This window comes from Schistocerca nitens, chromosome 1, assembly GCF_023898315.1.
Source record: "Schistocerca nitens isolate TAMUIC-IGC-003100 chromosome 1, iqSchNite1.1, whole genome shotgun sequence".
NCBI classification, from domain to species: domain Eukaryota; kingdom Metazoa; phylum Arthropoda; class Insecta; order Orthoptera; family Acrididae; genus Schistocerca; species Schistocerca nitens.
Window position 1 is genome coordinate 389771145 of NC_064614.1, and position 23481 is coordinate 389794625.

At 41.9% G+C, this 23481-nt stretch overlaps 1 protein-coding gene across 2 annotated transcripts in view; it reads left to right on the forward strand.

Annotated features, from left to right (window-relative positions):
- The window catches only part of LOC126235796 (WD repeat-containing protein 73-like), a 141666-nt gene that overhangs the window by 15835 nt on the left and 102350 nt on the right, over positions 1-23481 (forward strand). The window contains exon 2 of one of the 2 annotated variants that reach the window (XM_049944622.1): positions 7186-7520. The exons of the other annotated variant lie outside the window; for it this stretch is intronic. The gene's annotated coding sequence lies outside the window, so the exon portion shown is untranslated. The remainder of the gene's footprint in view (positions 1-7185; positions 7521-23481) is intronic. 2 annotated transcript variants of the gene reach the window in all.

The window sequence follows — 23481 nt, forward strand, 5'->3', positions numbered from 1 at the left end:
ACAGTAAATGCATTTTGGGATAGTACTTTTGTGGGATGAGACATTATGACTGCCACCACATTTTGTGCGACACTGTACTCCGTGGTATTGGGCACTTGTATGATTAAAATATAATCATTAATGTCACTAGAGAAATTACTGCACCCTATTAGAGCACTAGACTGTGATTTCTGAGCATGGTAACAATTTCCACTGTTAATTTCCCCTAACAGGAAAAAGAATTTGTTGGTAGCACATTGTTTGGCCATATCTGTATCTACAAAATCACCAAAAACTTAAAACAGTGTTTACAAAAATAATAATGCTGACACAACTGCTGCCTCTTCACAAAAAATGGTTGGTCAACTGATTTAAAGCAGTGTGCAGCAGAGGCAGGTTGCAGGAGAATGTGCTGCTGCTACCGCCCCTGTGACCACAGAGAAGAATTTCTTTTTACATTCAAGTCCTCTTCAGTATATCACCAGAATCTGTGAATTTGGCAATTTGCTGTGACTAATATTGGCATAGTTGGTAGTAGCCAAGGAGTGTCTAAATAGGTATTCACATGGATGGAATTTTCTGTTAGGAGTGTGGAATATGTAGGTACACATGTGATCACCTGGTAGATGGGTGCTAACTGGTTCTGTAATTGTCTCATGTTTACTCTTTTCATTCAGATCTCACACATGTGTAGTAGGTTTCCTATAACACGATGGTTTATGGGAGGTACAGGAGGGAGGTATGTCCGTGAACATTACAGAAAAGGGGTAAGAGGCATCTGTATGTCAGTATGTCAGTTCTTCAGAATGGGAAGCTGTCTTGTGACTCATCTGGTTGGCAGTGCTGCATCTGGTTCTGAAGCCATCTCACTGTTTGGTGCTATGATGATGACATGCTTGTGGTATATAAGGCCCACTTGGGATGGGGACCAAATTTGTACATTCAGATGGGTATGTCCTGAAAATGCACCAGATGTGGCTTATCTGTAACCTGCACCTTCAGCTGCAGCAATGGATGAATGTACAGAGTTGTCACCTCGGAACATATCAAGTGGTTGTATCATTAATTGATGTTAGAAAATAAATAGGGTTCTCATTACTCCCAGTGGTAATTGTAAGTACTTGTATGTGTGAGGATTGAAAGGTTTTTATTATATTGCATCACAAATAATTTACTGGGCATGTCAGAGTAAAATTTAGACACCTTCCACAGCTAATGCAAGAGGCCATGGAAGCAGGACAGTTTGGGCCTTCCAGGCAAAGTTACATCAGGGGCTACTTGCTGATATGACAAGTACTTTTCCCAAGGCACTGAATAGTTACCAGGCAGCCCAGCACAGCAGAGGGACCAGAAAATACCATTGATGCATCAAAAACAGCAGAGCCACTATGCCATAGGCGACCCGATTCCTTCGTGTCTGAGCCATGGTCCTGTTATGGTTTCTCCTGATGTCTACCAGCCTGGTTCCATTACCCACCATAGAAGCTTCCCATCCTAGTCTCAGTAAGTGTTATCAGAAGTGGCCACTGATATCTGCAGCTGAGTGCAGGACCACGTCTCCAGCTACAATCTGGAGTTTGGCGGTATGGTTTTCATGAGTGAGTTTCTACTTCTTTGACCTTCTTATTTTGTTTTGTACATGACCATGGTATATAGAAGTGATATGTCTAGAAAAATGAAGGTATGATTTGTGAAACCAGAGGGACTAGTGGACTTTTGCAGTTTAGAGGAAACTGTAGAGATCACTGTTTATGCCAGTGAGGTGCGAGTATTGTGATTTACTAGGTCACAAATTTCCGTGTATGCAGGCAGTACCAGTTACGTGTAGTACTTTCTGACATTACTGACATTATTGGCATGAGGCACATCAGTGGTCAGAATCTTGATGGGCTACGGTCTGTTGTAACGACTGATATCTTTTTGTACTTATGCCCAATTGTTTGTGATGTCTGTCCTCGATTTGTTAATGTTTGATGTACTTTAGATGTATTGTATTGTCTGTAGACGGAGGTTGTACAAATCCCAGAAACTTGAGCAATGATGATGCAGGAAATGGTTAAAAATTTAATCAAGCAGATGGCTGAACTATCAGAGAAGAATTCTGCATTACAAGGGCAGATGGGCAGTTTAACAGCAGGTAATGCCCATAGACACAGTGACCTAGTTGGGATGGTAGAAGCAAAAGCTTCATGCAGTGTACCTGTTCCTTGTGTTACATTCCATCCTGGATTTTCCATTATTTGACTGTTCCTTCTGTAGATCTCATTGTGGCTAGTCTAGTGGCTCCTTTTATTGGATTAAGAATTTGTTAGAACTTATTGACAATCTGGAAGCTGCGTGTAGTCTGCAAAATTGGTTGGACGAATTATGTTTGCACATGACCAAGTTATGATCAGTGGGTGAAGCAGACATGTGTGTCATGAGATGTTGAATAAAATATGCACATTTGAACAATTCAAGAAGGGACTCATACCAGTGCTACCGCAAGCAGAATTGTATCAGATCCTTCAGGAAACAACTTAATGGAATATTTCAGTAATGAAACATTCTTAGATTGAATTGTGAAAATCAATGTGAAAACGTGTGAGTTAACACAGAATGATGAAGCCGATAAAATTATTATTTCAGAGACAAAACACAGGGTGCTAGATTTGAACTCTGTATGTCAAGGAGGGCATGAATGGAGAATGCAAAGGATTTTGGCTGCTGCAGTTAAGGTTGCTGTACAGTTGCAGGCAGTAGACATAGCAACTTGGGTACAAATAAATATAATTTTTATTCCTCAGAGCCAGCCGGTGTGGCCGGGCGGTTCTAGGCGCTTCAGTCTGGAACTGTGCGACCGCTACGGTCGTATGTTTGAATCGTGCCTCGGGCATGGATGTGTGTGATGTCCTTAGGTTAGTTAGGTTTAAGTAGTTCTAAGTTCTAGGGGACTGATGACCTCAGATGTTAAGTCCCATAGTGCTCAGAGCCATTTTTTTATTCCTCAGAAGTGAAGTGCTATAGGTGTCGACATGTGTGCTACACTTGGAAAACAATGCCACAAACCTCTGTTACAAGTGTGAGTTGGTGAAGCATTGGGCATGGAATTGTCAGAATAGGATGTCAAGGTAAAGCTTCATGAAGGTGCCAATGGTAATTCCTCAACTGCTTGGCAGTATTCCTAGTGAAGCATAATGCATGAAAGGCAGGTGCAGAGGCTTAGTGTTGATTGGTGGGCATGGTGGATGGAACGGAACATAAGTTTTTATTGGACACTGGGACTCGTGTTTCTGACTAGTCTCAACTTCTTGGACAGGAAGAGACTGAATTGTCCGTGATATAGATTACGTGGACTAGGGGAAAATGATGGGGCATCATTGGGGTCGACATTGCTCAATTTCTGTATTGGAGCAAGGAATATTAGGGAATGTATGAAAGTATTGCCCCAAGTCAGTGAGGAGTTCTGCACAATGCTAGGACCAGATTTTCTGGACAAATGTCAAACACAAAAATTGATCTGTGTAACATTGTTCTGGCTGCGAATGACCACTGCAAATTATACTTTGTCACAAGGTTCAAAGGTGGAACCAAATAAACTGTGTACACATTCATTAAAGCTCAGTTCTCATGATAAAGTACCCAGAGTTACAGGAAAACTACTCTGGGTGAGTGGGTGTACTGACACACTAAACGATATGTCGTTTTATACAGCCGCTGGTACACAATAATGAATTGGATACTTTGCGTTGTTTTGTATGTAGAGGTGGCATGCATGCATGAAGTATATGGAGTTTACATGGTTCCAATGAGTGAGTGTAATTTTGGCTCTAATGAAGTGGGTATTCCAAAAAGAATATTGATTGTCAGTTTGGATGTCTAGGATGAGGACAATTTATGTAGATTGAGTGAAGACCTTTGCTGCAAGCAAACTACCTGTATTATGCGAAAAAGCACAATATTTAAAAGGGAAAGATTGAATAATGATGGAAACTCTGTTAATATGATTCATGGATTTGTTCAATCCTAGTGGACTGTTAACAACACCACCTGTAACACAGTATAAAACCCAGATGAGCGATAACTCTCCAGCCTACAAGAAGCTATACAGAATATTTCAGCTCTTGCAACTGATACTGGAGGAATTCATTACTCAGCAGATAGAGATGATATTATTGAGGAGAGTGATAGTCCGTGGGGAACACATTGTCATTATGCCAAATTAATCATCAGAGGGGATGAGGAATTATATGTTTTCTTGTGATTACCAATATCTGAATGCAAGAAAAGTGATGGACACATATACTATACCAAATATAAAAGAAATTTTGGACAACCTGGGTCAATGTAAATACTCCTCCAATATGAATTTAAAGAGTGTGTATCACCAGTTGGTAGTGGTTCCAGAATATTGTGTTTACCATTATGTGAGGATACTACTAATATCAGCAGATGCCATTTGGGTTTCAGAATGCACCTGCTACATTCCAGAAGTTATTATGTGGAATACTAAGGGGACTAAGACTTCATCAGTGTATGGTCTATTTAGATGATGATATTGTTTTTTCTAAAGATGTAGAGGAGTGGGCTACACATTGTTGTGTCCACAGTTCTGAGAGACAAAGTGTTGAAGGAAGCGCACAATCATGTATTGTAGGAATTTATAGAGGACAAAAGACAACAGATTGTCAGGATAGCGGAACAATACTGATAGAGGACAAGGAGACAGGATGTTAACCAGTGTGTGAAGAGTTGAGACCATGTTCACAACATGCCCATCTCAGTTATCAATGTATACTGCTGTAAATATTATCAGAGGTATCCAGGCCATTTGAAATGGTGGGAATGGACATTTTGGATGCATTCAACCCAACATTGGTGGGTAACCACTACATGGTAACATCGTAGACCACTTTTCACATTAAGATGGGTGGTTGCAGTCCTGAATCAGCAAGCATATACAATGGCACAGGCAATGGTAAAGAACTGGTAATTGGAGTTTGGTGTTTCCAACACAGTAATTTCAGATCATAGCACCAACTTCACATCCAAGCTAACTGATCAACTATGCCATTTATTGCAAAACAGTAAGCTAAGAACTAATACCTTCCACCCTCAATAAAAAGAAGAATGGAAAGCACTCATCATTAGAACAGTAAAATTTGTAGATATTATGTGGACAACTATCACAATAACTAGGCCACATACCTATCCTATGTCATAGCTGCACACAATTCTAAAGTGCATGACTGTGTTGTGCTCTTTTCACACAAGGTGGTATATGATAGAAATATGCTGTCATCTTTTGAAGAGAGAAAGGGAGAGAGATGACACTAATGAATCTCATGATAGAAATTCTAACCAACCGTATTCTGAGAGGTGCATTGGAGGAAGACAAAGTGTTTCATTTGGTGATGACCCCAGTCTGTTGTTATATTTTGCAGCACAATGTGCAATGTAACATACCAGATATCTGAATCCTTCTGTTGATCACTCAACATCTTTTGTCAGAGCAGACGGGCAGCAGTCCTTTATCGGGCATGGCCATTGCTTCAGACATTTTGTTCTTTCTGCGAGTTTTCTACACCATGCAGTATCTCTCGCATCAAAGTTTCCATCTCCTTCTATCTTGCCACTTCTCTTCTTGCATGACCCTGTTCTGCATCGCATGCCTCTCTCCATCATTCCAATACACCCGTAGTCTTCCTCCTTTTCTGTGTTGCAGAGGTCTCCAGTCCCATATTTTATAAGCCCATGTTTCCTCTGGCATTTTTATAGATGTTCATACCACTTTAGCTGTTTATTTTCAGTTGTGTCCACAATATCTTTTGTAACTCCTTTCTGTTCTCTTACTACTTCATTCCTTACTGTGTCTCTTCCTATTACTTCACAACTTTGTCTCCAAAATTCATTTCCCTTGCCTTTAATTTCTGGAAACTTCCCACAGTTCAGCACCATACAGAGCAATGCTCTCAACTAAAATTTCATATATCCTTCCCTTCAACTTTTTTGATGTAGTTTTATTCCTGGACCTTTATCAGAAATATTTATTTGATCAACTACACTTTTACTATAGATCCATCATCCATAACAAGGTCCCTTCCTATACCTCTGACAACTAAGTATTCAGTCTTGGTAAAGTCAATTTTCATGCCCCACTGCTGATATTCTTCTTTAAGTTTTCTTAATATATAAGACATGACATCTTCTTTCTCAGCAAAGATGACCTGATCAACGCTGAAATGTAGGGAAAGCAGGATGTCATTGCCTACTGTAATTCCCATGTTTTGGCGCTACCTTTTACAATTTTTCAGTGCTTCAGACATATCAGGCAGAATTCCATAAAATAAACTGGATGACAGGAATAGATCATCTTCAAAAACAAATTTTAGAGTCAATCCTGGTACAGCCATCCTGTTAAAATACGCCTAATCCCAGGCAACAGAAGGTCAGAATGAAAGCCAAACAAAGAATTAAGTGATGTTAACAGTACTTTCCAGAACAGCAGTAGTTGTTTTCTGTTGCCAATGTGCATTTTTTCTCAGCAGAAATAAATGTTGTCAGGGATAGTTTTTGGGAGGTGCTTGTTAGTTTCAAAAGTACTCACTACTGTTTTTTTTGATGACACTTCAAAATGTCAACCGAGCCATTAACAAGCTGAAAGAAGTCTGCTGATTCCTGTTGTTCTGGCAAAGAATAACAAATTGTGTGAGTTGTTGTTATCAAAAAAAGTTGCAGGTTAGATATACATGTTGGCAGTCTCTGCTGTTATATATACAATGAGTTACTGAGCAGAGGAAACAGCATGATGACTGTCATGAAGAGAGAAGTACATGGAAAAGAATTTCCAACTTGCTCATGGATTCCACTTTGAGGCTCATTGATAATCTACTATGGTAGAAGAAAGAAACTTCGTTTATTGTTTTGTATCTTGTTGACAGATAAGGTCATTAGAGATGGAACTTTTTACCCTAAAGGCCAAACTGGCTCTTCCACTTAGTCCCATCGTGAATAGCTATAGTCTGTCTGCTTTTTCTAAGTTTTCTTAAAGACTGGTACGGTAGAACTGCCAAGAATTCCTCAGTGCAATTCAAAGTTGGTGCTTACCACTGCTCACAGTCTTTACGAGCTGACACTGTGTGGCACCGCAGTAGTTATTATGCTCTGAACTAATTATTGTTTGACCTTGAGCTGTAGTGTTGAATTATGTGAAAATTTTCGTTTCAGGACTAAACAGTGATTGAAATATCATCTATGCCACAGTGAGCCATGGTGGACTCCACTCTGCAATTTCTGTTGGCACTTATGGGTGATTGTCCAGGTCATTTCATTGTCACAGTGATAACCTATGAGCATGCTGTGCTTTACATATTGTCATGACTACTTCCAACAATGTTAAATGTATAGTAGTGATGTCTTCTGGAGAGTTAGAAAAGTTAATTGCAGTAGCACAACACCATCTTGTGGGTAATGGCAACATGTGCATTCTGAAAAGCAATATATAGCTGGACTAGTGTGTTTTCTGAATAGAGTTTCTTAGTGAAGATACAGCGTGTTTAACAGTGAGTATTTAATTAAATTCTAATTTAGTTAAAGATAAATCTAGTGCAATTCTTTACTCAGAATCCTTGCTCTGAATACTATTAATTGACATCATTATGATTTGCAGTTACACCCCTTTTGTTTGGATTTGTGTGAATATGGAAAAGGAGTGGAAGGTAGATAGTGAGTGTAGTAATTTTAAAGAGCAGTGGGGACATCAATATTTCATGATTGAGTTGAGTAATAAGGCAATGTGTATAATTTACAATGAAGCAGTATCAGTTCTCAGATAATACAATATAAAACTTCATATGAAGACTAAACATTTTCATAGTTATTCCAAATGCAATTACATTTAATTAACAGCACAGCTGTGGGAGAAATTTTTTTTAAAGGAATAGAAAATGCTGTTCAGAAAACGAATCTTCAGTGGTAAACTGATGGCACCAAAACCACATGGAAAAAATGAATGTGTCATTGCCCTCATGTTAAAGGCGGTAGAAAATGACAATTCATCATTCATCAACAGTCTTTGTGCAGAAAGTATTTGGATATGTCAGAAGTTTTAAAGCCAGTCATGTCAGCTGTTAATAATAGATCACATGCTCTTTATTGAAGAGACTGAAGCAAATGACTCACCATATTATACATCAGTATGTTGGCATGGCTCTGGAAAAACTCTGATGCAATTTCTAAGCTCCAAACAACAATCACAAATTTCTCGAATGAAAGGAACTGTCCTTTGGCTAAGTTACAAAAGAATAAGTGGTTACAGAATTTACCATTTTATAAAGATTTATCTAGACATACGGCTGACCAAAATTTAAAATTACAAGTAGAAAATGAGGTACTTCCTGATTGTACAATCATGTTAAATCCTTTCGATAAAAAATTGTTTTGTCTCAATTGAACAAAAAAGGTTTCATGCATTTTAACACATGCTGGACATGTCAGCGGTCAAAGGCTCTGTTTCCAGTAGATTCTGCAATTGAAACTTCGAGTGCTGTAAAAACAAATTTTCAGTCCCATTTTTCACATTTTGATGCAACTGCAAACAATATCAAGATTTTTTAAAATTCTTGAATGCTGATATTGAGACTTTTCCCCAGAACTTCAAATGGAAGTGGTTGCTTTGCAGTGTTAGCTTCCTTCCAAGGGGCTGACAACTCTTTTGTGAGTATGTGCTTTGCTACCACAGGGTCCCAATCTTTGCAACGTTACTTCTTTTCAGTGCTGCAGTGTTATACTTCCACTATACAGTACCTTTCCTCCTCTGCCTCTCCATCTGATGGTTTTCTTGGTACTGACCCAGCTCAGACCTGATTTATGATTGGGCCTTGAATTTCCACTTCTGGTGTATTGTTTAACTTTCCATTGAATAAAGTTGGGTTTGGCCACAAATTTTGAAAATCCTCCAGAAGTGTGAATCATGCAGGGAAGGTCACCAAATGCAGTGTGTGCTTGACCTTTGTGCCTTCTCATTTGTGCACCCTTCCCTTTAGTATGGTAATACACTCAAAACCCAACACGGTAGCCATCCTGTTATTGGGGGGGGGGGGGGGGGGCAGCAAGAACCTGCACACTGATAGCCACCTGACTGTGCAGGGATCACACTGTTGGTGCCTGAGCTGAAAACTCCCCATGTATGACATGTAGCCATTGCTCAGGCTGAGTGGTGCCCATGGGCAGAACCCCTGTTCAGAGTGGGTGGCACAATGGCACAAATGAATTGGATCAGATGAAGTTATCTCCTGCTGGTGGCCATATGGCACCAGCAATCTCTATGAAAGGACAGTCCTCTTTCAATGTAGAGAGACATGAGTTCCCTTCCCTGGCTACACCATGTGAGGAACAGAGAGCTAAGCAGCAAGCAGAGCAATACTCCCTGCAATACTTGGTTTGTGCAAGGACTGATGATGATTCCTTCTGGGTCACAAAGCTATTGTTCTATGTGGAGAACTTCGAAGACAAGTCTGGGAAAGTGGCATCCATCCCTAAAATGAAAAGTGGGTCAGCTTCAATTAATATGGCCTCCCCTGCCCAGTCATGGGCACTGCTCACTTGGAACAAGCTGGGTGACATACTGGTGACTGTCACTCCCCATAGCAGTCTAAATTTAGTTTGGGGCATCATTTTCCTCAGAGAACTACTCTTATGATCCGATAGTGAGCTACACAACAACTAGGAGCAGTCGGGAGTACACTTTATCTGTTGTGTACATAGGGGGCCAAAGTACAATAGGGTTGCTATTGGTGTCTTCATCGTGACCTTTGAGGATGATTCGTTACCTGAAAAGGTCAGGGTGATGGTATACCAATGCAATGTGAAATCACATGTCCTTACCCCCCTCCCTTATGCGGTGCTTCAAGTGCCTGAAATTTGGGCACATGGCTTCATGCTGTAGAGATTGTGGAGGAGTGCTTCATGCAAACTCTCCCTGTGCACGTGCCCCCATCTGTATCAATTCCTCACTCACCAGACCACTCATTTCCAAAGAGAAAAGAAAATACAAGAATACGAAACTCTGTACAAACTAAGTTACCAAGAGCCCAAGAAGAACTATGAACAGTGGCACTCAGCATGTCAAACAATGTCATATGCTACAGCTATGATGATGTCGCCTCCTTCAGCAATCGTGCTCCCACCCATTACATCTCCTAAGTGGGTCCACAGGGCTGCTGAACCATGCCTTCCCAGCAATTGTTGGGGGCTCCCCTCGTGCTGCTTTCCCCACTCCTACTTTGAGATCAGTGGTTTCCCACCCACCAGGGACATAGGTCCCCACCTCCCAGCTGGAGACAAATCACCTTCTTCTGGATTCTCAAGACACTTTCTTCCAAGGTTTCTGCCAGTCTATAACTGAACACCAGCCAGTGGCTGAAGGAGCCACAGGCTGCTGTTCACAGGGCTTCGCGATCATCATCTTTACCTGAAACTGATTCAAAGAATCTCTTGCAATTATTGAAACCCTCTAAGGTCTAAGGAGAGGAAAGCCAAGAAGTAGTCCTCTAAGAAGTAGGACTTCTGGTGACCCACACTAACAGATCCCACTTGTTGCACTCATGTAGCCAAGGAATAGGTTCCAGCAGCCCCTAAGGATACAGTCTGCACCACACAACAGAACCCTGCACCTATGTATATTGAGATGCCATAACCCCGCAACAAGTGGCAGCAGGTGAGCCTAAGGCATAACCTGCTCCCTTGGTCCATTCATGGCCTGACTGTACATCGACCAACATTATTTTGCAGTGGAATTGTAGTGTTTTTTTTTCCACCACCTGGCTGAACTATGACATCATTTAAGCATGTATCTGCTTTCTGTGTTGCCCTTCATGATACCTGGTTTCCAGCAAAACGGATCCCAGCCCTTCATAGATACTGGGGATATAAGAATCGTGCTGCCTATGACAGGGTTTGCACATATGTTCTAAACACTCTATATGGTGAATTCATGCCTTTTAGTACACATTTTGAGGCTGTGGCTGTTTGGGCAAGGGTATTTCATGATATTACTTTCTGCATTGTTTACCTCCCTCCTGATGCTGAAGGGTCTCAGAACATAATGTTTGAATTGGTTTCTCAGCTCCCTCCACCTTCCCTAATCTTGAGTGATCTCAACGCCGATAACACTATGTGGGGTGGAAACATGGTCACTGGCCTTGGTAAAGACCTTGAAAATTTATTGGCACAACTTGACCTTTGCTTCTTGAATACTGATACCCCCATACACTTCAGTGTGGTGCACAGAATCTTCTCAGCCATTGACCTTTCCATTTGCAGTCCTTGTCTTCTCCATCCATCCACTGGAGGGTCAACAATGACCTGTGTAGTAGTGACCACTTCTACATCTACATAAATACTCTGCAAGCCACTGTACGGTGCATGGCAAAGAGTACACCGTACCTCTACTTGCCATTTCCCCTCCTGATCCAATCGCAAATAGAGTGAGGGAAAAAGACTGTCTGTATGCCTCCGTATGAGCCCTAATTTCTTGTATCTTATCTTCATGGTCCTTATGTGCAGTGTATGTTGGTGGCAGTAGAATCGTTCAGCAGTCAGCATCAAATGCCATTTCTCTAAATTTTCTTAATAGTGTTTCTCGAAAAGAATGTTGCCTTCCCTCCAAGGATTCCCATTTGAGCTCCCGAAGCATCTCCATAACACCTGTTGTTCAAACCTACCAGTAACAAATCTAGCCAGCCACCTCTGAATGGCTTCCTTCAACCCAACCTGGTGCAGATCCCAAACACTCAAGCAGTACTCAAGAATAGGTCACACCAACGTCCTCTATGCAGTCTCCTTCACAGGTGAGCCACTCTTTCCTAAAATTCTCCCAGTAAACTGACGTCAACCAATTTGCCCTCCCTACCACATGCTTCAAATGCTCGTGCCACCTCATGTTGCTTTGCAATGTTATGCCCAGATATTTAAATGACTTGACTGTGTCAAGCAGGACACTAGTAATACTGTATCTTAACATGGCAGGTTTGTTCTTCCTACTCATCCACATTAACTTAAATTTTTCCACATTTAGGGCTAGCTGCCATTCATCACACCAACAGGAAATTTTGTCTAAGCTGTTATGTATCTTCCTACAGTCACCCAGCTTCGACACCTTACCATACACCATGGCATCATCAGCAAACAACCACAGACTGCTGCCCAGCCTGTCTTCCAAATCATTTATGTATATAGAGAACAACAGTGGTCTTATCACACTTCCCTTTGGCACTCCCAACAATACCCATGTCTGATGAACACTCGCTGTCGAGGACAACATACTGGGTTCTATTATTTAAGAAGTGTTTGAGCCACTCACATATCTGTGAACCTATTTCCTATGCTTGTACCTTCATTAACAGCCTGCAATGGGGCACCATGTCAAATGCTTTCTGGAAATCCAGATATATGTAGTCTACCTGTTGCCTTTCATCCATGGTTCTCAGTATATCATGTGAGGAAAGGGCAAGCTGAGTTTCGCAAAATCGATGCTTTCTAAAACCGTGCTGTTTCGTGGACATAAGCTTCTTAGTCTCAAGAAAGTTTATTACATTCAAACTGAGAATATGTTCAAGAATTCTGCAGTAAATAGAAGTTAGGGTTATTGGTCTGTAATTTTGCGGATCTGATCTTTTATCTTTCTTATGTACTGGAGACGCCTGCACTTTTTTCTAGTCACGTGGGACTTCGTTCTGTGCGAGAGATCACGATAAATGTAAGCTAGGTAAATGGTGAATGCCGTATAGTACTCTTTGTAATGGACCTGATGATTTATTTGTTTTGAAATTTTTCAGTTGTTACTCTATGCCAGGTATGCTTATTTCTATGTTGTCCATATGGGAGTCTGTCCGACGGTCAAATGACAGTATGTTTGTACGGTTCTCCTGAGTGAATGATTTCTTGAACATGAAATTTAAAACTTCGGCTTTTGTTTTGCTACCTTCAAATACCACACCGGACTGGTCAACTAGGTCATTGAATAGAAGCCTTAGACCTACTGACCGATTTTACATGCAACCAGAATTTTCTTGGGTTCTCTGCTAGATCTTTTGCTAACATGTGACGGGGGATAGTTGTATGCTTCATGCAAAGTTCTTTTCACAAATGCGCAAATCTCTATTAACCTTCGCTTGTCATCATTTGTGCATCTGCTTTTGAACCTAGAGTACAACAGCCTCTGCTTCCTCAGTATCCGCCGAATTTCTTTAGTAAATCATTGTGAGTCTTTTCCATCCTTTTGAACTAAGTGATGCCATTTCACTAAGTGAGATGATGATAACTGCTTATCTGCTTTATCCAGCAGAAACACTCTTCTTGACTGATTTATTAACTTTTGTAATCATAGTTGTTATAGTGACATCATGGTAACTAATCTCCATTTCTATGCTGACACTGTTTATAAGGTCCGGCCTATTTGTAGCTGCAAGGTATTAGATATTTCAATTGTGTGTGGGCTGACGAACTAGCTGGCAACACTATTTTCAGAAAACATGTTTGAAAGTATTTCATACGACTGTCTGTCTGTACCTCACCACAGTGAATCCATAGACATCCCAGTATGTACTCAGCCAAATAATATTGCATGATCTGAATATTTGCATGCTATTGACTGTAGACTTTCTTCGAATGATTCAAGAACTGTCACAGCGGAATTGGGTGGCGTAAAAACATCCAGCAGTTAACTTAGTTTCACCTAAACCTGTTACATGCAACCAGATAAATTTGCCGTCACATGCAACTTTGACTTCAGTAGAGACAATATTTTTGTCAACTGCAATGAACACACCCCCTCCTATGGCCTCTAATCTGTCTTTCCGATACATGTTCCATGACTTGCTAAATATCTCAGAGCTTCCCACTTCGGGTTTCTGCCAGCTCTCAGTCCCAAAAATAATTTGAGCATGAGAATTTTCCTGGAGGGCAGTAAAGTTGGGTACTTCATTACAAATACTTCAACAGTTTAATCGAAGTGTCTTTATTCTGAACGCTGTTTGTCTTTCCTTGCTGTGAATAAACTGGTGAATGTTCATCAGAGCACCTCAAACCACCGCCTGTCCTAAAAAAACCTCATGTGCACTCCACATCTGAGTAGCTGCTTCCTTTGTGTAGTGCATCCCTCACCTATCAGGGTGAGTCATACAATTCCCCACATGCAGGTCTAAAAATCTGCAGCCAAGATCATCACAGAGCAGAGTCAACGAAGTGTTTGGTTGAGACCCTCCTCTCGGGCTCGAAACCAAAGGGCCCTGATGAACTCTGGGAATGATGCTGCAAACAGCAAGCTCTGGTTGCACTCCATGCACAAGGCCAGCTGTCTTCACCACCTCCACCAGCCACATGTACAAACTGATGTTCGCTTCAGAACCCAAGCGACAGGCATCGTTAGTGCCAACGTGAGCCATGACTTGCAGATGACTCCACCCTGCATGCTCGATAGCCACAGGGCAAGCCCCCCCCCCCTCCCCCGCCCCCTCACCCTGCAGACATACCAAGTGCACATTGGTTTTCTTTCCAGCAGCTAATGCTATCAGCCTAAGGGGCTCCATGACATGCCTAATGTTCAAGGTCCCAATAACTAGTAAATCCCTCCTCCATTAGCCTGCTCGGACCCTTCGAACGAGTGGCCACCTGCCCACTCATAGGGTGAACGGGTAAGACCAGGTGGCCGGTCTCCACATTGGCCCTTCACCTTGAGTAATGCGAACACGCTACCACCAGCCACTCACCCTACTGTGAGGGCGGATCCGTTGCATTGGGTGCACTAGGAGGTGCCTCGGAAGCAGAACCTATCCATCCTAGCAAGACTAACTGAAGAAGTGAACTATAAAAGCAGACAATCCTAGATATGTGACTTGCAACCCTACTGATGTGTTCCCAATGGACGCTGGTGTGTTAAAGAGCTACATAGGTGTCTGTTCAGTGAGCAACAATTGCGCCAAAAACTGAATGAATTTACACTTACAAAAGCGTGAGATTAACCTTCTTAAACAGAGAAACATGCACGAAATTTAATAAATATACTACTTCAAAAACACAGAAAAGGAAAAACACTTAACTTGTCTCTCTGTAGATGAACTCATATCACAGTCAAAATCTGGAGCCTAACTGACTGGCTCACTTTGAGCAGACAGTTGCTTTCAACACTAAGCAAATGAGCAAGTACTGTTCTACAGAATGAATGAATTTACACTTACAAAAACATGAGATTAACCCTCCTAATCAGAGAAACACACGCGAAATTTAATAAATATACTAAGAGGAAAACACAGAAAAGGATAAACACTTAACTTGTTGCTCTGTAGATGCACTCGTATCACAGCCAAGAGCTGGAACCTTCTCAATCTTCCTGTCCTCCCCTCAGTCTCATTACCTTGGGTGCCTGCCCAGGTGGGCTCACGACAGTGCTGACTGGGATGCTTTCATCTCTGCTGTCGACCTTGGCTGCCCGCCACACGGAGATATTGATGAGGCAGTCCAGAATACAACTACAGCCACGCATTCAGCAACTGATTTAATGACCCCTTGTTTCTCGGGCTCCCCCTGATGGAAGACAGTACTTTGGTGGTCCTCAGAAATTGTAGATGCCATTTGAGATTGTAGGCGTGCTGTCCAATGCCATAAGCGGCACCCATTAATGGAGCACCTCATTGGCTTTAAGTGGTTCCGTGCCCGGAGCTGCCACCTAATAAAAAGACAAAAGTGCGAATGCTGGAAACAGTATGTTTCGATCATCAGGCCACGTATCTCTCATTCACAGGTTTGGGCTAAGATCAGATGTCTCTATGGATACCAGACACCTGCAGGTGTGCCTGGTCTTACCTTGAATGGCACTGTCTGCACTGACACAGCCGCTGTTGCCGAACATTTTGCTGTGATCTTTGTCTGAGAATTATCAACCTGCCTTCCATTTCCTAAAACAACCGTGGGAGTGAAAGCAATTTACTTCATGCCACCTGGAGCCATATAATGCTCCATTCAGTGAGTGAGAATTCGCCAGTGTCCTAGCACACTGCCCTGATACAGCTCCAGTTGCATCCACAGCCAAATGATGAAGCACCTACCAGTGGATTTTCAGTGTAAATCCTTGCCATCTTTAGCCACCTCTGGAGCGAGGGTGAGTTCCCATTGCAATGGTGAGAAAGCTTTGTTGTCCCAGTGCTGAAACTGGGTAAGCACACTCTAGAGATGGACAGTTATCTCCCAGTAACTCTCACCAGTGTTCTCTGTAAGTTGTTTGAACGCATGGTGGCAGTGTTGGCTCCTTGAGTCTTGGGGTCTTCTGGCTCGGTCCCATTCCACTACTGATAATCTGATTTACTGGGAGTCTGCCATCTGAACAGCTTTTGCCCAACTTCAACACATTATAGCTGTCTTCTCTGACCTCTAGAAAGCTTGACACCATATGGCAACACTGCATCCTTGCTACCTTATACGAGTTGAGTCTTCAGGGTCTGTTGTCCGCATCTCGTGGTCGTGCGGTAGCGTTCTCGCTTCCCACGCCCGGGTTCCTGGGTTTGATTCCCGGCGGGGTCAGGGATTTTCTCTGCCTCGTGATGGCTGGGTGTTGTGTGCTGTCCTTAGGTTAGTTAGGTTTAAGTAGTTCTAAGTTCTAGGGGACTTATGACCACAGCAGTTGAGTCCCATAGTGCTCAGAGCCATTTTTCAGGGTCTGTTCCCAATTTTCAACCTACCCCTCATATCCAAGAGACTGGGGTCCCGCAGGGTTCTGTATGGAGTGTCACACTCTTTCTCGTAGTCACCAGTGGCCTAGCCACAGCTGTGGGGTCCTCAGTATCACCCTCCTTGTAAGCTGACGACACTTGCCTCTACTAATGCTCATCTAGTGTGGATGTTGCTGATCATCGACTGTGAGGTGCCACATGAAAAGGCACAGGCATGGCCCTTCACCTATGGCTTTCGATTTTTTTTCACCAAGATTCGGGTCATGCACTTGTGTTGATGATGTACAGGTAACCTGTACCCAGAACTTTACCTTGACTACCAGCTACTCAGTGTGGTGGAGACTTATCATTATTTAGCACTGGTCTTCAGTTCTTGGTTCACATTAATTTCTCATCTTTGCCAGTGTAAGTGAAAATGATGGCTGCACCTTAATACACTTTGCTGCCTGAGTAACACCAGCTGGGATACAGATTGCACTGCCCTTCTGCAGGTTACAAAGCCCTGATACCATCCTGCCTCAATTATGGGAGTCTGGCCTACAGTCCAGCATTGCCCTCAGCACTACGGATACTGGATACAATACACCACTGTGGGGTTCGACTTTCAACAGGAGCCTTTCGAACTAGCCTTGTGAACTGCTTACTTGTGGAGGCTGGGGTCCCTCCATTGCTGATTGGTCACCAACAACAGCTTGCCAAGTGTGCTACCCACATTCACAGCTCCCCTAAGCATCCACACTACCGTCTCCTCTTTCCAAACATGGTAATCCAGCTCCTGCAATGGAGGCCCCAATCAGGGATTACGATTGCAATCTGTATCCTGCCTATCCTCTCTGAACTTGGTTGTTTCTCACAAGGTCTGAAAGACTTGGTTCATCCTGAAGCCTTCCGATGCCAATTTTTCTGAGTCCTTGGCCCATCCCAAGGTTCAGAAGTAGTCTGCACTGATGGCTCAATGGTTGCTGGTCGTCTGTGATGTACTGAACTGCTCTGCTTGGCAGATGGCTGTACTGTTTCCACTGCAGAAATGGTAGCCATTTCTTGCTCTTGAGCATATCCATTTCTGTACTCGTGGGTCCTTTGTCATCTGCAGCGGCTCCTTGAGCAGTTTGCAAGACCTTGACCAGTACTATCCTCACCAGCCCTTGGTCATTGCATTCCAGGATTCCCTGTATGCCTTTGAACGGTGTGGATGCTCAGTTACGTTCGCCTGGACCTCGGGCCACATCGGGATCTCAGGGAATGAACTCACTGATAGTCTGGCTAAAAGGGCTACCAGTAAACCAGCTCTTGAGATTGTTATTCCAAAAACACACCTCTAATTGGTATTACACCATCAAGTTTAAGGTGCCTGGAATGCAGAATTGCTCACCCTGACTTCACCAAGCAAACTATGGGTATAAAGGAGACTATGAATCTGTGGAGGTACTCCATGCAGGCCTCTCACAAGGACTCTGCCAACCTTTGATGGCTCTGCCTGCCCGTACTTGGCTGACTCATAGTCATCTCCTCCATAGCACTGTCATTGTGGCTCCTGTTTGACGGTGGTTTAACTTTTGCCGGCTTGTCCCAACCTAGCCACCCTGCGATGGACTCTTAATCTCCCTGACTCAATACCCCTGATGTTAGGAGAGGATGCACCAGCAGCTGACTTAGTTTTACTTTTTATTCGTGAAGCAGGCTTCAATCACTCTCTTTAAGGGAGGGCCACTTATCCTTCTCAGCCCATTGAGGGGTCAGCAGAACACTGTGTTGCCTCCTCTGCCCAGACTGTGCTGTAGCTATCTGGGCTTCATGGTACAGCCCAGTCCTCACCCTACCTGCTCTTTTACTCTTCCTACCCGCTTGTCTCTCTGTGCTTCTCTTGCCCTGTCCCTGTTGCTAGTCTTTCCAAGGCAGTCTCGGAGTAGTGTATTCTGATAAGTGGCAGGGGCTGGGAGATGTATGTCCGCTCATTCCTCTGCACTTTCAGGGGCTTCTGGCTGCTCCCTAGATGGGGCACCTTGCTTGCCTTTCTTTCTCTGTCTCCCGTTCTTCTTTTTGTCCCTTACCTCAGTTTCGCTGACATTGGTAGCCTTTGGATTTTCTTCCCATGGGTTTTCCACAGTAGGCTATCTCTGATCTACAGTCATATAGACCTGTCTGTTTGAGGACAAAGGGACTGATGACCTAGTAGCTTGTTCCCAACCATCCAAAAACCAAGCAACCAACAAGTGTGGTGATTTTATAAAGGTAAATATTTAACTTCATCATTGCTGGAATTTTGTAAGAGGCTTACACACATACAGTTTGATCGGTTGCATAAGATTTCTCGTGGCTTTTTTCTGCTTTTGGCATTACTTATCTCACTGAAAAAATATACTCCAAAATGAAATACTGTATACAAAAAATATTTACTGGTCTGAAAAGCGTTTGAAGTCGCTGCTGATAATTACCACTAGTAAGCCTGGTTCACAACTGCAAACAATTGTAATTGGGAAGTTACAGCTACATAAATCTCAGTAATAATAATTAGTGCTTAATTTCGTTATGTGAATTTCATATGTATGTCATTTTAGTACGGTGTATTTTCAGGAAATCTCATGTAATTAATTACAGCTAAAATTTAAGCTACATTATACATGTTAGTTAATCTGTATCTTAATTGGTAAAAAATAAAAAAAAGATTGTTGAACGTATTTTGTATGATTTAATTGCAATGTAAATTTCACACTGTACAGTTTTACTTCGCTTAATGGGCATTATCGATCCTGAATCTTACTCGAAATTGACCCTCGTTAAGTGAAACATTTTTTCCCGTAAAAATATGCCAAGGGTTCCACTTCGAAAAAATAAGTGCTCAAAATGATTTGTAATACAGTATTGTAAACTCTTTTTTTTTTTTTTTTTTTTTTTTTTTTTTTTTTTTTTTTTTTACGGTGCAGAGTTGTCCAAAGATATCCGTGTATGCCCGTGCTTCAAAATTTGTCGAAAAAGGAGTCGCATTATCGTTAATCTACTGCCTTATGGGCGTCTTTGGTGAATTCGTGTTAGTTAACGACGATAAATCAGAACTGGAATTCATAAACAGATATTGAAACGGATTGACGGTGTCCGCGGGCTGCTGTTGGCCCACGGGCCGTATTTTGGAGACCCCTGGCGTAGATTGAACTTTCAAAACTTGGGAAACCCAAATCTAGATGTCTGGCTGTGGGGTCGAACCCGGATCTCCCGAATGCGGTTCTGTTGCATTGAGCACTATGCCGCCCCGTCCAGTGCTAAGGTAGAAACGATGGAAGAAAATTATATGGTTTTGTGAAAGCCAGAATAGAACTGGAATTCATAAACAGATATTGAAACGGAAAGGGTTACCATGGCGCCGGGGAAGAAAAGAATTTGCAACATCGTCGCGGAAGCCCGAGCAGTGGTATCGGTGACAATTGCGGAGCGAGGCGCGTTGCGATCAGTACAGCCATTGAAAACAGAATTGTAGGAGCTTCTACTCAACAGAGCGGTGTTGTTATAGAACACGTGAGTTGATGTTCATTTATAGTGGCCGAAGGGACCGATCCAGGCTCGAAGATGGTTTTTGAAATGGTTGTTAAAGACTGAAAAAAGTAACACTAAACAGACTCGTTACGCGGGACATCGTTTGTTAAACGAGTCAGTTTGTTGCATTTTCTACTACTCGTTGTGCGAATCACTCGTCATACAAGGTGCCCGATAAGCAAGGTTTGACTGTAATAAAACATAAATGAATAAATAAGCACAGCTCGCCGGATTGACGGTGTCCGCGGGCTGCTGTTGGCCCACGGGCCGTATTTTGGAGACCCCTGGCGTAGATTGAACTTTCAAAACTTGGGAAACCCAAATCCAGATTTCTGGCTGTGGGGTCGAACCCGGATCTCCCGAATGCGGTTCTGTTGCATTGAGCACTATGCCGCCCCGTCCAGTGCTAAGGTAGAAACGATGGAAGAAAATTATATGGTTTTGTGAAAGCCAGAATAAGGACGCTTATGGCACTTATTAATAATTATGAATATGTAGTAAAATTAAACATATTGTAACCGTGTCATATCGCTAAGGTTGGTAATGGCCGGCTACTGCGCGAAGTTTACTGAGTTTTGCTGACTCAAAGGCGTACTAATTTCAAATATAGCTTGTAAAAGTGTTTTTTTTATTTTTTTTTTATTTGTGGGAACTTTGGCCCCCAATTTCTGAGCGACAGTTGTCAGTAGAATTCGGAAGTCGTGCCGTTTTTGTTCTGTTTGAGGTCCATGACAACTTTAGGAATCAGCTGAACAATTAATTTCACCCTCGTTACTACAAACTACAATTAAGCACCACATTTGAACGTCAACGTAACTGTAATGCGCATTCGTGAAACATAGTTACTTCCACGCTACATCAGAAAACGTTAGTTTTCCACCTTTCCACCGACACTTGTTTCTTCACGACAGAACGTCCACTGTCGGAGAATCAGCCAATTTGATGAAAAAATTTTTGAAGAAAAGTTGTAGTGCATTATAATGTGTTTCCAAAAAGTCATAGAAAGTGTCAAAAAACTTAGTTGGTTTGTGAATATCGCCATTTATCATTTTTATGGAAATCGCGTGGTAAATGACCGTCAAATTTTTACTTTACATTGGGTTTTCCACTATTCACTCTTGTTGTTTCATTTATTCAGTAATACAATCATTCTCTGGATTTATTTGCTCCGCTGTCGAAAACTGTGCTTTCTACAGAGTCTTTTATTTACCACAGCCAAATCTGGCAGAGGAGGAGCCATCAGGCAGAAAATCTTATTAGGGAGGTCACTGCACTAGAACAGCTACATTGAAAAAAAAAAGTCCAACATTTATCGATCTTCGGTTCAGATATTTTACCGCAAACCAAAGGGAGAAACGGAAGAACTGTTTTTCGTGACGTTACAAGGACATTTTAATAATAGATAATGGAAATTGTGATGAAACGGAATACTGGCTGGGAAACTCAGTTAAAATCTCGAGTGGAGCACATTCAAAATCTTCTTGTGAAGGTAGATACCGTGTTAATTGAGCGAAAAGTTTTTTCAAATATAATGTTGCACTTCACAATTATGTTGACTGGCCAAAAGATAATGAATATTTGCGTGGGTCAATTTGTCACCATTTGGAAGCAAATGAAGATGAATAATAGTTCACTCTCTTAACACGTTCTGAAGAATTATAATAGATACTTCCCAAAGATCGCGACAATACAAAAATGGCTGTTCCGTAAGTTCTATGAAGATTTATTATCCGTTGGAAAACTAAATCAGCACAAGAAAATGATATGACATCGAAACGTAAGCTATTGCATCTTATCTTACATGTGCACGAGAATAAAAATAAAGTTGTTTATATGTGATATAAGGTCAGAAGCAAAAAAAGGAACTCACCTGAATTGTTGAAACTGCTGCTGTAATTTGGAGGACATCAGATCACGAGTTTGTGAAGTGCATACATAGCGCCCTTCAAACGTGTTCTTGGATTAAGTTGAAAGTGACTTTCAGAGTCACTGAAATTACTTCTTAGAATTATCATTTGTCCAAAAAAGAAAGGAGACAGTTCAGAGCTAAAGACAACAATCAACTGTCTTTCACATTCTGTTCATAAGATCTTGAGAAAGTGGTATATAAAGATGAAGAGATCTTTTAGATGTACTGTCAGCTTTTGAATTAAGCTTATAATGACGCCAGACATTTTGAACTATGCAGTACGCAAAATTCAGTTGAGATCTGTTGAGACAGTTCTTTTATCCAGTTTGTGTTCGACAATATCGACGTCCATACTGACAAATATTAAAAATAACCAGTATCAATGTAAACAATCGTTTTGACCTTTATTTAAAGCTGTTCTGTTAATTTCATTGTTTCCAAAGCTATTATTTTGATGCACGCGATTTCTGTTAAAATGATAAATGGCGATTTTTTCGTTACTTTCTTATGCTTCTTGAAAATCCACTTTGATGCTCAACAACTTTTCTCTTCCATAACTTGGTGTCAAATTGGTCAATTCTCAGATACTGCACGTATCATATAAATATAGAAAAGTAAATGTAAGAAACAGAGATTCATATTGTGCACACATAACACTGGTTCAAATAAACATTTAAAAACTACCAAGACGATAATAACTGTTTCTGCAGTTTCCAGGTATGCGAAGGCGACAGTAATGTTGTAATTACAAGCTGCTGCCGCGTGAACGAATGTTGTCTCATTGCAGCCAGTCGCGCGCAGGGACAACGCTGTCTGCCATGGCTCCAAACCACATTCCTTTGAATCTCAGCTCACATGTTGGTGCCTATATTGTCATCATTGCCATATTCCCCTCGCGCACTACGTCACTGCAGCTGGCATATAGCCGCGTATTGATTACCTTGCAGTCGATTTTAATATCATTTTCCCCCCCTCCAATTTATAATTTTGTCAACATATCAGGAGGGGTTTGAACACCGTAGCCTCTCTCCCCCATCAGATAGCTGTATGCCGTCCGCAAGGAAGTGGTTCCATGTGATTTGTACATGTGAGAGACATCCATAAACATCTACGCTTTTTGCGGGCTCTTGTTGATCCGGAAAACATGAATTGACATGTTCAAAATGCAGTTCGTCGTTCCAGATACACCGACTTTCCGTCCGTGATGAGAAACTGCTACGACAACAAAAGAACGTACATATGACGGGTTGAGTGTGGGACGGCATGATTGCAGCTGTCGATGGCACATAGAGGATCCATCAAAAGCGCACTGTTCTTGGTACAGTTTGTCATGATTAAATTTCAGTTAGTAACAAAGCTACG